Source organism: Leucoraja erinacea, chromosome 9, assembly GCF_028641065.1.
Source record: "Leucoraja erinacea ecotype New England chromosome 9, Leri_hhj_1, whole genome shotgun sequence".
Classification (NCBI taxonomy): Eukaryota; Metazoa; Chordata; class Chondrichthyes; order Rajiformes; family Rajidae; genus Leucoraja; species Leucoraja erinaceus.
The window spans coordinates 16,662,220-16,675,498 of NC_073385.1; the positions used below are offsets into that span (position 1 = coordinate 16,662,220).

A 13,279-nucleotide genomic window follows, 5' to 3' on the forward strand; every position below is an offset into this window, starting at 1 on the left:
ACTCTAGAACAAACACAACTGACCTCACAGCTCCTCCTAAACGCTAATGTAAACACTGGTAGGTCTCAACAGATACCAGTTATCACCAAACTACAATTGAAATGGAGAAATAGTCAAAAAACTGCTTGAATTCTGTACAATTGCCAACTTGGCCGGCAGCAAAATAGTTAGTGATTTAACGAGGTATGGCCATAACCAGGGCTTTCCTTGGAAACGTAATTTGGATAAATGAAGAACATGCAGTTTCCTATGTGCTTTTGTTCTCACAATAGATACACAAAAGTATTGGCAGAAACAAAACTTAATTGTAACATTGTCATGTTTCTGCTTTACAATACATCTTTTTAAAAAAAATCAAAAAAATCTGTTATTCATATATCATTTACTTTCCAACAACCAACACCACCAAAAAGATTAACTAGTCATTAATCAGATTTCCAGGTTGTGGGACTGGCCTTGTACGTCTGACTACTATGTTTTCTTATATGACAAATGACTGCACTTCAAAAGTGATGCACTGGCAGAGGAACACTTTTGAAATAGTCTGAAGTCCTGAAAGTCCCAAAACAAATCATTTGATGTAGGCATCTTGGGTTACATCGAAGACTACTTCATTTAAAGTAAAATTACAAATGGAGGGAAAATTATATGTTTTGTCACTATCCCCTCATAACAATTAAGATGATTAATTCCGTCCACTTAGAACACAAGAAATAAAAGTAGGAGTAACTCAGGCAGTCTCAGAACTAATTGTGCTGTTCAGTTCAACCTCATCCACTGTTCCAGAAGATTTCTGTCCAATACTCTTATCAATCTCAGCCTTGAATATATTCCATGTCTGAGCATCCGCAGACCTCAGGGGTAGTAAATACTGAAGATTTACAATACCCTCCTGTGAAGAAGTCTCTTATCTCAGCTGTAATTACTCAGGAGCTTACCTTAAAACTATGCTCACTGCTTCCAGACTCATCACCCAGAGGAAACACCCTCTCAGCAACTATCCTTTCAGAATCGTACTCCCCACTTTTGTCACAGGACAATTCCCCATTCCAGAAATTAATCATGTTCCCCTTCCTGTAACCATGATCCCCAAAAAGTAAAATTATTTTACAGACCACATTATAAAATTCACATTCAAATTGACAGTAAAGCTATAAAATCTCACTGCAGTGCTCATGCCTCTAAATTTGCCTTTTCTAAAATAGCACTTAAAAATGTTGTAGCTTTAATTTGTACATCTGACAAAATTACCAAAACATTGTCATTTGTGCATCAAATATTAATGTTGGTATAATGCAATACTTTTTAAGGACAGCTATCGGAAATTCTGTTGTAACACGCAAGTTGTCTTATAGGGGTTCACAACCAAAGGCAGCCCTTCTTATCTTGTCAAATACCATATTCCATTGCTCAAATGTTTTCAAAAATGATGCTTTTGACTACTGAAATAATTTTATTTGAAATAATGAATTTGTTATTCATGTTTTTATGACAAGCTATTCCTTTTGTTTTCACATTTGTTCCCCTAAAATCACAACAGTTCCCACAGCATGGTGATTACAGTTGTTTTCAACCCAAGGTTTTGAAAACTACACAAATGTTACCGACATTTACTTGCGATCAAAACTATTCTAACATTGTTGAACCTCTAATCCTTCATCATTCAAAAATATTCTGAATAGAACACTGTCATTCATTAGCATTGCTTCAACATGTGGTAATATGGAAGAAATGGTCATTATATGAAGTCAGAAATTAAAAGAAATTAAAAGCCGACTTTCAAACATAAAGTGCTTTATTGCTTTTATTCTTTGCTTTGGGGCAAATTCTACCAAATCTGCTAACTGTCCAGTGAGCGAAATCGAAATGTGTGCAGGTTTCAACACCAAGGAAGAAGCAACAAGCTACGTGCTTATCAGATCCCACCATTTGCATTATCAGATCTCACCATTTGAAGGGTCTCGACTCAAAACGTTGCCTATTTTCTTCGCTCCATAGATGCTGCCTCACCCACTGAGTTTCTCCAGCATTTTTGTCTACCTTCGATTTTCCAGCATCTGCAGTTCCTTCTTAAGCAACCATTGTTTCGTCTTCCCCACTTATCGCCCCCAACCTTAGATAATATCTACTGCCCTCTCACCCGTACCCGACTCATCTGCCAATCAACCCCTCCTTATGTGCAACCATCTATTGCTTGCCAGCTCTTACGCCACCCCTCCACCTTACTGTTTTTGTCAGCTATCTCCCATCTACTCCATCAGTCAATTGCCCATACCCACTGAGTTCCTCCAGCAATGTGTTTTTTTGCTCAGGATTCCAGCATCTGCAGTTTCTCGTGTCTCCAATGTACATGCTGGATTCCTTTAAGAGATTTTCACCTCTGGAGGAAAATAAATGAGGTCCCTATAGTACTTACTGGATAATTTTTGGTTGCCATGGATGCATCATACCTTCACCTGGCAGTTCCCCAAAATGATCCAACCAAAATAAACCAAAAGATTTCTATCTTCAAATAAGGAAAAACAAGTAAAGCTCAAGCGACACTTGTATTTTTTTAAACAAAAGATCCAATAAATTTAGTCCAGAAATACATACAATCACTGTGTGTTATTTACCTAGACGGCATCTTATTAGTCCAAGAAAAATAGCTCTTTTTTTTACAGCTTTCCAGACCTCGGAAAAAAAATCTGCCAAAGATCAAACACAAATGTTCATGCAGATATATAGATAAAGGCATGTAGCAACATGGGCGCAGAATATAACCATATTTACAGTATATACCAATTCACCTAGTATGTTCCAAGAAAATCTTGTGTAAAAAAGAATACATTGTTTCAACTGAAAATCCCATGCAAAAGTGACTAAAAACCATAAAGCAAGGCTACAGAGTTGAAAATTGTTCTACATAAGGCAATACATATAAAGAAGAAGTGATTATGTGTCAGCTATTTTGGATTTTTAAATTCTGCAATCTGTAGCAGGACAAGATCACACATTCCACACATCTTAAATAGTGAATTCTGGTATTATTTAAGTCTACACGTTATACAGTAGTAGGGAGCAATTTATTTTAATTATATTTTTATTAATTTGGTCAATTTGGGACCAATTTCCCACAAGCAACCATTCAACTGTTTTCCTGAGAGTCAAGATGCAATGAGAATTCCCCACACATCTAAAAAAAAATATTTATAATCTAGTGAATTTTGATAGTTAGAATTCACCTGAATCACTGGAACATGGACAAAATTTAATTATCACATCTGATATTAGGGTAAGAATCATTTTCTGTTGAAAAAAGAGTGGGCGGTATGATTAGTAACATTACAGATGACACAAAAGTTGGTGGTATTGTCGATCGCAAGGAAAGTTGTCTAAGTCTGCAGCAAGCTAGTGGTCAGATCACTCGTCAGATGCAGTCTGAGGAAGGGTTCTGACCCAAAATATTACCTACTCTTTTTCTCCAGAGATGCTGCCTGACCCGCTGAGTTACTCCAACATTTTGTGGCCAATGATCAGATTATAAATTGGGCAGAGTGTTTGCAGATGGAATTTAATCCCAACATGTGTGTGGTAAGGCATTTTGGTAGATCAAATAGGGAGAGAACATTACAGTAAATGTTCAGTGTACTAAGGAAAATTGATGAACAGTGGGACATTAGAGTTCAAGTCAACTTCACCTAAAGTGGCAACACAGGTAGATAGGTGGTGAAGAAGGCACACGACATGCTTGCCTTCATAGGTTGGCCACAGAATATAAAAGTTGAGATAGTGTGGGATTGGAGTATTGTGTGCAATTTCAGTTGCCACACTACAGAAAGGATGTGGTTGCACTGGAGAGAGTGAAGAGGAGAAGCACCAGGTGGTGGTTCGGGGTTTCTCTGGATATAGATTGCATGCTGGGCTTGTGCTCCCCTTGAGCAAAAAAGATTGAGGGCTTCCCTGATCGAGGTATAAGAGGACAGATAGTTGGAATCTTTATTTCCCCCAGGATAGATAGGGATGTAAAAACAAGGCAACAAAGTGAGGGGGGGGCAAGGAATTTTAAATGGATCTGAGGGAGGGCGATTAAACGTAGCAAGTGGTTGATATTTGTAACTCGCCCAGAAGAAATGGTGGAGTCAGATACAATCACAACATTTAAGGGGTATTTAGATTGGGCAAGGCAGAGAAGGGTATAAACCTAATATGAGCAAATGGGATTAGGTGTAGGTGAGCAAAAGTGTCAGCATGGATGTGGTGGGCCATTTCTATGCTGTATGCTGTACAACTCGAAGACACAATACTAAAAGATGTATTCAGAATTTGCACCATAAATAAAAGAGTAATAAGAGAACGAGGAGGAAAAAAGGAGGCCAGAGGGCAACAACAACCCGAGGCATTAAAGTTTAGAAAGTACTTCACTTGATAAGGTGGTGGGTCCCTTAATTTATAAATACACGTCAGGACAGGCAGAGCAGCCGATTCCTATCGTAAATCAAAAATAAAACCAAGGGAAAACCAGAGTTCAGTCACCGTATATACATATTTTCATTCTCAACATCCTGCAAATCCACCACTGACAATCTGTGGCCGACCGTACCGTCATTAATCGTGCACTGCGAACTTATGGTATAGAAATGCACCGACTCAAAACAAGCGTCCGTCAAACAACCAAAACGAAAGTGAATACCTCTGTTTACTAAACTAGAACAACGATGAACTATAGACGAGGAGTGCGTCGTTATTTAATAAATGCAACTCAGCAAGTGAGCAGAATAAATCAGAAGCGGTGGTTGCTATTGCTCAGATTTCTAGTTTCACTGAACTGGAAGCATATAATAAATGACAACCGCCACAGGGAACGACGGAATGGCCCGTCCTGTACGGATTTTTTTTTACACAGGAGTGCGAAAAAAAAGGCAGGTTTGCACACAAACGCCGATCTGCCTCCCTGTGCACAGCGCAGGGTCGCCAACAATAAGATAAACAGCGGTGCAAAACGCTGTAACGTTGGCAGTGCTCTTTTTGATAGATCCGACCTGGACACTGAGATATTCTCAAAGCATCCCTCAGGTATGTGTAGAATTAAAATCGTGCACTGCAGCAATAAACCCCCGCCTATGGCAAACATATATAGCCTGAGCGCCCGCGAACATAATGCAATCAAGAGCCGGCGAGCAAGGATTAAAACCTCGACTGAGATGCTGATTTAGTAACCTTTTTAATCCCGAACTCGGCGAGCTCCCTCCTCTGCTAGTGCACTCCGCATCCGCCCTGGCTACAAAATAACCATTTCCATCTCATATTCCTCCTGGTAATCCTCGCACACTGGGCTGCTTCCGTGTTATTATGTTTTAATCCTTTCGAGCTGCTCAAATAATATTCCAAACCAGTGTAAAAATCGCAGCCGCACACTGATGTCTCCTCGATTCCTTTCTGTCCTTTTCCAACTCATCGCACCACACGGGGTAAAAGGGATGTCCTCTGGGTCCTAACGCTCGCCGCCGTGCACAACACTAACACGACTGTGGTGACTCCAGTGCCCACTAACGCCTGGCAAGTTCGTTTTCCGGAAACAGATGTTCTGTTCAGTTCAGTTTATTGTCACGTGTACCGAGGTACAGCGAAAAACTTTTTTGTTGCGTGCAAACCAGTCAGCAGAAAGGCAATACATGATTACAATCAATCCATTTACAGTGTATAGGTACATGATAAGGGAATGGGGTGGGGATTCTTTCTCAGTGAAAATAATTCAGCAAGACTATTCACAATTCGACAAGACTATGACAATAGACAATAGGTGCAGGAGTAGGCCATTCTGACCTTCGAGCCAGCACCGCCATTCAATGTGATCATGGCTGATCATCCCCAATCAGTACCCCGTTCCTGCCTTCTCCTCATATCCCCTGACTCCGCTATCTTTAAGAGCCCTATCTAGCTCTCTCTTGAAAGCATCCAGAGAACCTGCCTCCACCGCCCTCTGAGGCAGAGAATTCTACAGACTCACCACTCTCTGCGAGAAAACGTGTTTCCTCGTCTCCGTTCTAAATGGCTTTACTCCTTGTTCTTAAACTGTGGTCCCTGGTTCTGGACTCCCCCAACATCGGGAACATGTTTCCTGCCTCTAGCGTGTCCAATCCCTTAACAATCTTATATGTTTCAATGAGATGCCCTCCCATCCTTCTAAACTCCGGAGTGTACAAGCTCAGCTGCTCCATTCTCTCAGCATATGACAGTCCCGCCATCCCAGAAATTAACCTTTTAAACCTACGCTGCACTCCCTCAATAGCAAGAATGCCCTTCCGCAAATTAGGGGACCAAAACTGCACACAGGGCTCTGTACAACTGCAGAAGGACCTCTTTGCTCCTATATTCTCTTGTTATAAACGACTAGTCACAGACTCCACATTTAAAATGAAGTATTAACGGAGAACCTTTTAATAAGATGCATGCTTTTGTGCATCTTTCACCCAAGGCACGTTGCACATTTTTCACCTTACATACCATCTCTGCTTTGGAAGTTGGTCACCAAAGGCAGTAATTTCCACTGGAGCAGAACAGTATGGATTCATATCCAGTCATTGTAGCCATCCCATTTTATCACACCATCAAGCTACCTTTACAGATTTGGCCTCTTGACCATATTAGGTGTAAACCACTTCAGTAAACCACTTCAGTAAACACTTTCCAAAAAAAGTATAATTTTCTTGTGTAGGAAGAAACTGCAGATTTGGTTATCAAACCCGCTGACAAGGGAGGTGCCGTGGTAGTCTGGCGCGCCGATCTCTACAAAGCTGAGGCCACGCGCCAACTCTCGGACACCTCCTCCTACTTACCCCTGGACCATGACCCCACTGACGAGCACCAGGCCACCATCTCCAGCACCATCACCGACTTCATCCACTCCAATGCCCTACCCGACCGAGCCTCCAACCTCATCGTTCCCCAGCCCCGCACAGCCCGATTTTACCTTCTCCCTAAAATCCACAAACCTGACTGTCCCGGAAGACCCATTGTTTCTGCCTGTTCGTGCCCCACCGAACTCATTTCCAAATACCTTGACTCCATCTTATCACCCTTGGTTAAATCCCTCCCTATCTATGTTCAAGACACCTCAGACACTCTCCGTCGTCTCCACGCATTCCATTCTCTAGGCCCTCACCCCCTCATCTTCACCATGGACGTCCAGTCACTCTACACCTCCATCCCCCACCACGATGGTCTCAAAGCCCTCCGGTTCTTCCTCGACCAGAGAAGCAACCTATACCCAGCCACTGACACTCTCCTCCGCCTAGCGGAGCTGGTCCTTACCCTCAATAACTTCACGTTCGACTCCAACCATTTCCTCCAAATACAAGGCGTAGCTATGGGCACACGCATGGGCCCCAGCTATGCCTGCCTATTTGTAGGTTACGTCGAGCAATCCTTGTTCAATACATACCAGGGCCCCATCCCCGACCTCTACCTCCGCTACATCGACGACTGCTTTGGTGCCACCTCCTGCACCCGCACACAACTGACTTCAACCACTTCACCACGAACTTCCAGCCGCCACTCAAATACACCTGGACCATTTCCGACACTTCCCTACCATTCCTTGACTCACTATCTCCCATCCGGCACTCACCGAACATACACTGTAAACCTGGACCCGTTTCTATCGACACTTCCCTACCATTCCTGTAAGGACCTCTACTATCCTCCGTTGCATCTGGTGATCCACACCAGACTTCTGAAATGTCCTCGATTCATGCACTATGAGGCTCGCACCAGGGTCTCCCACTGACTGCCCATTTCTCTCAGTCCCCCTTCCTCGCCACCTCCATACAACGTGATCCTCCCACCACCTCCAACGACCCCACATTCTCTTCTCATCTCCCCCCATATCTGCCTTCCGCAAAGACCGCTCCCTCCATAACTCCCTTGTCAATTCTTCCCTTCCCTCTCATACCACCCCCTCCCCGGGCACTTTCCCTTGCAACCGCAAGAGATGCAACACTTGTCCCTTTACCTCCCCCCTCGACTCCGTTCAAGGACCCAAGCAATCGTTCCAGGTGCGACAGAGGTTTACCTGCATCTCTTCCAACCTCATCTATTGCGTCCGCTGCTCTAGATGTCAGCAAATCTATATCGGTGAGACCAAGCGGAGGTTGGGCGATCGTTTCGCCGAACACCTCCGCTCGGTCCGCAATAACCAAGCTAACCTCCTGGTGGCTCAGCACTTCAACTCCCCCTCCCACTCCGTCTCCAACCTCTCTGTCCTGGGTCTCCTCCATGGCCACAGCGAGCAGCACCGGAAATTGGAGGAACAGCACCTCATATTCCGTTTGGGGAGTCTGCATCCTGGGGGCATGAACATCGAATTCTCCCAATTTTGTTAGTCCTTGCTGTCTCCTCCCCTTCCTCAGTCCCCCTGCTGTCTCCTCCCATCCCCCAGCCTTCGGGCTCCTCCTCCTTTTTCCTTTGTTGTTCCCGCCCACCCCCGCCCCCGATCAGTCTGAAGAAGGGTTTCGGCCCGAAACGTTGCCTATTTCCTTCGCTCCATAGATGCTGCTGCACCCGCTGAGTTTCTCCAGCTTTTTTGTGTACCTTCGATTCTCCAGCATCTGCAGTTCCTTCTTAAACAAGGAACTGCAGATGTTGGTTTAAACCGAAGATAAACACAAAATGCTGGAGTAACTCAGCGGGACAGGCAGCATCTCTGGAGAGAAGGAATGGGTGATGTTTCAGGTCGAAACCCTTCTTCAGAATGAAGAAAGTTCTTGAGAGAAGGAATGGGTGATGTTTCGGGTTGAGACCCTTCTCTCTGTACCCTTCTGCACCATTCTGAAGAAGGGTCTCGACCCGAAACGTCACCCATTCCTTCTCTCCAGAGATGCTGCCTATTCCACTGAGTTACTCCAGCAGTTAATGTCAATCAATCATCATCTTCTCTGGCTTCACCCCATCAAAGATATTTCCCTTGTTTATTCTATCCCTGCCACACCCTCACCACAACTAACCTTTGTTCCCAGTCTGAAGAAGTCTTGACCTAAAACCCATTCCTAATCTCCAGTGATGCTACCTGTCCCGCTGGGTTACTTTTGTGTCCATCTTCAGTGTAAACCAGCATCTGCAGCTCCTTCTCCGCACTCCTTTTGCAGGTTTAACCCTAGGTCTTTGACCTGAAATGTTAGCCGTTTTTCTTTCAGTATATACTGCTCAATGTTCCTAACATTTTTTGATTATCCCCCAAAAAGTCACTTGCAATGAAAAGTTTGGGATAACTAGTTTCAGGATTGGATATCAAATGGAAGTTGTACAATTTGGGAGATCTAGATCTCAGTCATTGTTCATCACTAAATGTGCAGCCATCTTCTTATGTGGGCATTGCACTCACCCTGACAACACTAGCTATCTGTCTCAAAGGAAACAAGGAATGAAAAAGGGCTTTGTAGATTTCGTACAATAACAGATGGCCAGGGATGAATTACGGACACCTGAAGGGTCAGTTTTTGGTTTTGAATTTCATGCACATTTGTACTTCTGAACTCCTACAGAGAATCAAAGCAAAACTCAAACCATTCTACCCCCAACCGCCTATTATTCTACAAGGATTTTCAGATTTTCAATTGACACTATCAAGATCCATGCAGACTATAAGTTTAAAAAAATTAAATGAACTGCTGCGGTTGTATCTTTTGATCCCACACTTATGATGATAAAGCTATACTCTGCTTATTTAACCCCAAAACAAAGTACCAATACATCTGCAGGTAACAACGAGTTAGCCTGACAGAAAGTCTTATACAGTCCGTAAGAGTTTCCAAGCGTATTTGAAAGCACTGCAAACTAATGCATTTTGGCATCTCAAACGTTTTATTTGATGAAGCTATTCAGTTTGGCAGCAGAGTGATGGTGAAGCTGAGGCAAACCCCACCTCTATTCCAAGCAATACAATGACAACTATTCAAATTGGTAGTTTATAGTGGAACTATTGAAAAAAATAAATGATTTAACACAGGAACTATGTCCCACAAATGTTACTTATGAGGATGACAAGCAACTGCAGATACCGGTTAACATTTAAAAAAAAAGTGCGGAAGTACCTCAACAGGTCAGGCAACATCTCTGGATGATATGTGTAGGTGACGTTTCGGGTTGGGATACTTCTTCAGACTTCTTCCGAAGAATTTAAAAAAGGGACCTAACACAAAACATTGCTTATAAATGTCCTGCAGAGATACTGCCCTCTCCTGGACTGCAACCTTGACGTGGAGGAGAGGCTTGTGTACTCCAGTGATCCTGAGAGCTATGCAGGATGGGGTTTCATATCCCTGGCAGGTTCAACCAAACCGAACAGGTCTCGGGAGAGGCAGACGATGCAGTTGGGGGTTGGGCGTGGGGTTAACTACCTCACCCTGGAAAAAAGTGTGAGTTACAGAAACTTTGACGAATGAAAACCAAATTACACATTTGGTTGAAGAAGGTGCCCCAGCGATGGAGAACATGACGCTTCCCAGCCAAACCAGCAAGGGCGCTGGGAAGCTGAAACATCTTCCACGACAAAGAAATCCATCCTTGCGGGGACATGGAACATCCAAACCATGTACCAGGCTGGCAAGACTGCCACAATTGCCAACAAAATGGTGTGCTACAATCTCTTAGTCCTGGGCTTGGCTGAAACACGATGGACACAGATATGGGGGAGGTCAAATTGGTCAGCGGGCAGTCAATTATCTACTCTGGACAGGAAACATAGAAAATAGGTGCAGGAGTAGGCCATTCGGCCCTTCGAGCCTGCACCGCCATTCAATATGATCATGGCTGATCATCCAACTCAGTATCCTGTTCCTGCCTTCTCTCCATACCCCCTGATCCCTTTAGCCACAAGGGCCATATCTAACTCCCTCTTAAATATAGCCAATGAACTGGCCTCAACTACCTTCTGCGGGAGAGAATTCCAAAGATTCACCACTCTCTGTGTGAAAAATGTTTTCCTCATCTCGGTCCTAAAAGATTTCCCCTTAAACTGTGACCCCTTGTTCTGGACTTCCCCAACATCGGGAACAATCTTCCTGCATCTAGCCTGTCCAACCGCTTAAGAATTTTGTACGTTTCTATAAGATCCCCCCTCAACCTTCTAAATTCCAGTGAGTACAAAACGAGTCTATCCAGTCTTTCTTCATATGAAAGTCCTGACATCCCAGGAATCAGTCTGGTGAACCTTCTCTGTACTCCCTCTATGGCAAGAATGTCTTTCCTCAGATTAGGAGACCAAAACTGTATGCAATATTCCAGGTGTGGTCTCACCCAAGACCCTGTACAACTGCAGTAGAACCTCCCTGCTCCTATACTCAAATCCTTTTGCTATGAAAGCAGGGAAGAGCAGGGAGCGAAGCATACAGAGGGAGTGGCCATCATGAATGGCGTTGGATTGGACACACCCTCAGGAAACCTGCCACAAACATCACCCAGCAAGCCCTGAAATGGAATTCCCAAGGAAGAAAGAAAATAGGTGGCCCCAGGAACAGCTAGAGAAGAGGTGTCCGGACAGAAATGTCTGAGAGTGGGCACAACTGGGGAGATCTCGAAAGAACTACCAACAACCAAATGAGGTGGAGGACATTTGTCAATGGCCTATGCTCCCTAGAGCAGCACAGGACTTAAGAAGAAGAGATACTGCCTAAGTTTGTAGTAATAGTTTATATATTGTCACTTGTACCGAGGTGCAGTAAAAAAGAAAATTGTGTTGAGTTACTCCAATGTGGCAACAGGCCCTTTGGCCCAACTCGCCCACACTGGCCAACAATGTTCCAGCTACCCTTGTCCATAACCCTCAGAGCCTGTCCTATCCATGTACCTGTCCAACGATTTCTTAAACAATGGGATAGTCCCAGCCTCAATTACCTCCTCTGGCAGCTTGTTTCATACACCCATCTGTGTGAAAAAGTCACCCCTCTGGTCCTCGATTCCCCTACTCTGGGTAAAAGACTCGGTGCATCCATCCAATATATGCCTCTCATGATTTTGTGTATCCCAGTACTAAACACAATATACTGAATGCGGTCTCAACAACGAGTTATACAACTGCAACATGACCTCCCAACTTCTTTACTCAATACTCTGACTGATGAAGGCCAAAGTGCCAAAAGCCTTTTTGACCACCTTATCTACCTGCGACTAGACCTTCATGGAACCATGCACTTGTACTCCTAGATCCCTCTGCTCTACAATACTACCCAGAAGCCTACCATTTACTGTGTAGGTCCTGCCCTTGTTCGACGTCCCCAAAAGCAACATCTCACACTTCCTTGAATTAAATTCCATCAACCATTCCTCCGCCCACCTGGCCAATCGATCCAGATCCTGCTGCAATCATTCACAACCATCTTCACTATCTGCAAAACCACTAACTTTTGTATCGTTAACAAACTTGCTAATCTTGCCCTGTATGTTCTCATCCAAATCATTGATGTAGATGAAAAACAGTAATGGGCCCAGCACCGAACCCTGTGGCACACCACTAGTCACAGGCCTCCATTCGGAGAAGTAACCTTCCACCATCACCCTCTACTTCTGTCCTTGGAGCCAATTTGCTATCCATTTAGCTATCTCTCCTTGGATCCCATGAGATCTAACCTTCCAGAGCAACCTACCATGCGGCACCTTGTCGAACGCCTTATTAAAGTCCATGTACACACGTCTATAGCTCTGCCATCACCAACCTTTTTGCTCACGTCTTCAAGAAAATCAATCAGTTTGTGAGACAAGACCTTCCATGTACAAAACCATGCTGACTGTCCCTAATCAGCCCTTGCCCATCCAAATGCCTGTATATCCTATCCCTCAGAATACTCTCCAGTAACTTACCAGCTGCAGGTTAAGCTCACAGGCCTATAGATCCCAGCATTTTCCCTGCAGCCCTTCTTAAAAAGAGGCACAACATTTACCACCCTCCAATCCTCTGGCACCTCTCCTGTATTTAAGGACGACTCATAAATTTCAACCAGGGCTCTCTAGTTTCTCGCAATGTCCTCGGATATATCTGATCAGGCCCAGAGATTTGTCTACCTTCAAATGCAACAACACCTTCAGCACTTCCTCGACGGTAACCCTGACTGCTCTCATGACACTTCCAGTGACTGCTCCAATTTCCTCCGTCCTATTGTCTTTCTGCTCGGTAAATACAGAGGTGAAATACTCATTGAGAACCTTACCCATCTCCTGTGGCTCCACACAGAGGTGACCACTTTTATTCCTGAGAGGTCCCACTCTCTCTCTCTAGTTACCCTTTTCCCCCTTATGTATTTATAAA

General features: G+C 44.0%; 1 protein-coding gene across 4 annotated transcripts in view; it reads right to left on the bottom strand.

Annotated features, from left to right (window-relative positions):
• foxn3 (forkhead box N3) overlaps nucleotides 1-13,279 on the bottom strand; it is a 329,549-nt gene that overhangs the window by 301,197 nt on the left and 15,073 nt on the right. Inside the window, exon 1 of one of the 4 annotated variants that reach the window (XM_055640200.1) lies at nucleotides 5,200-6,703. The exons of 2 other annotated variants lie outside the window; for them this stretch is intronic. The gene's annotated coding sequence lies outside the window, so the exon portion shown is untranslated. Of the gene's footprint in view, nucleotides 1-5,199; nucleotides 6,704-13,279 lie in introns of those variants that run through there. One more of the 4 variants, XM_055640205.1, reaches the window with a different exon arrangement.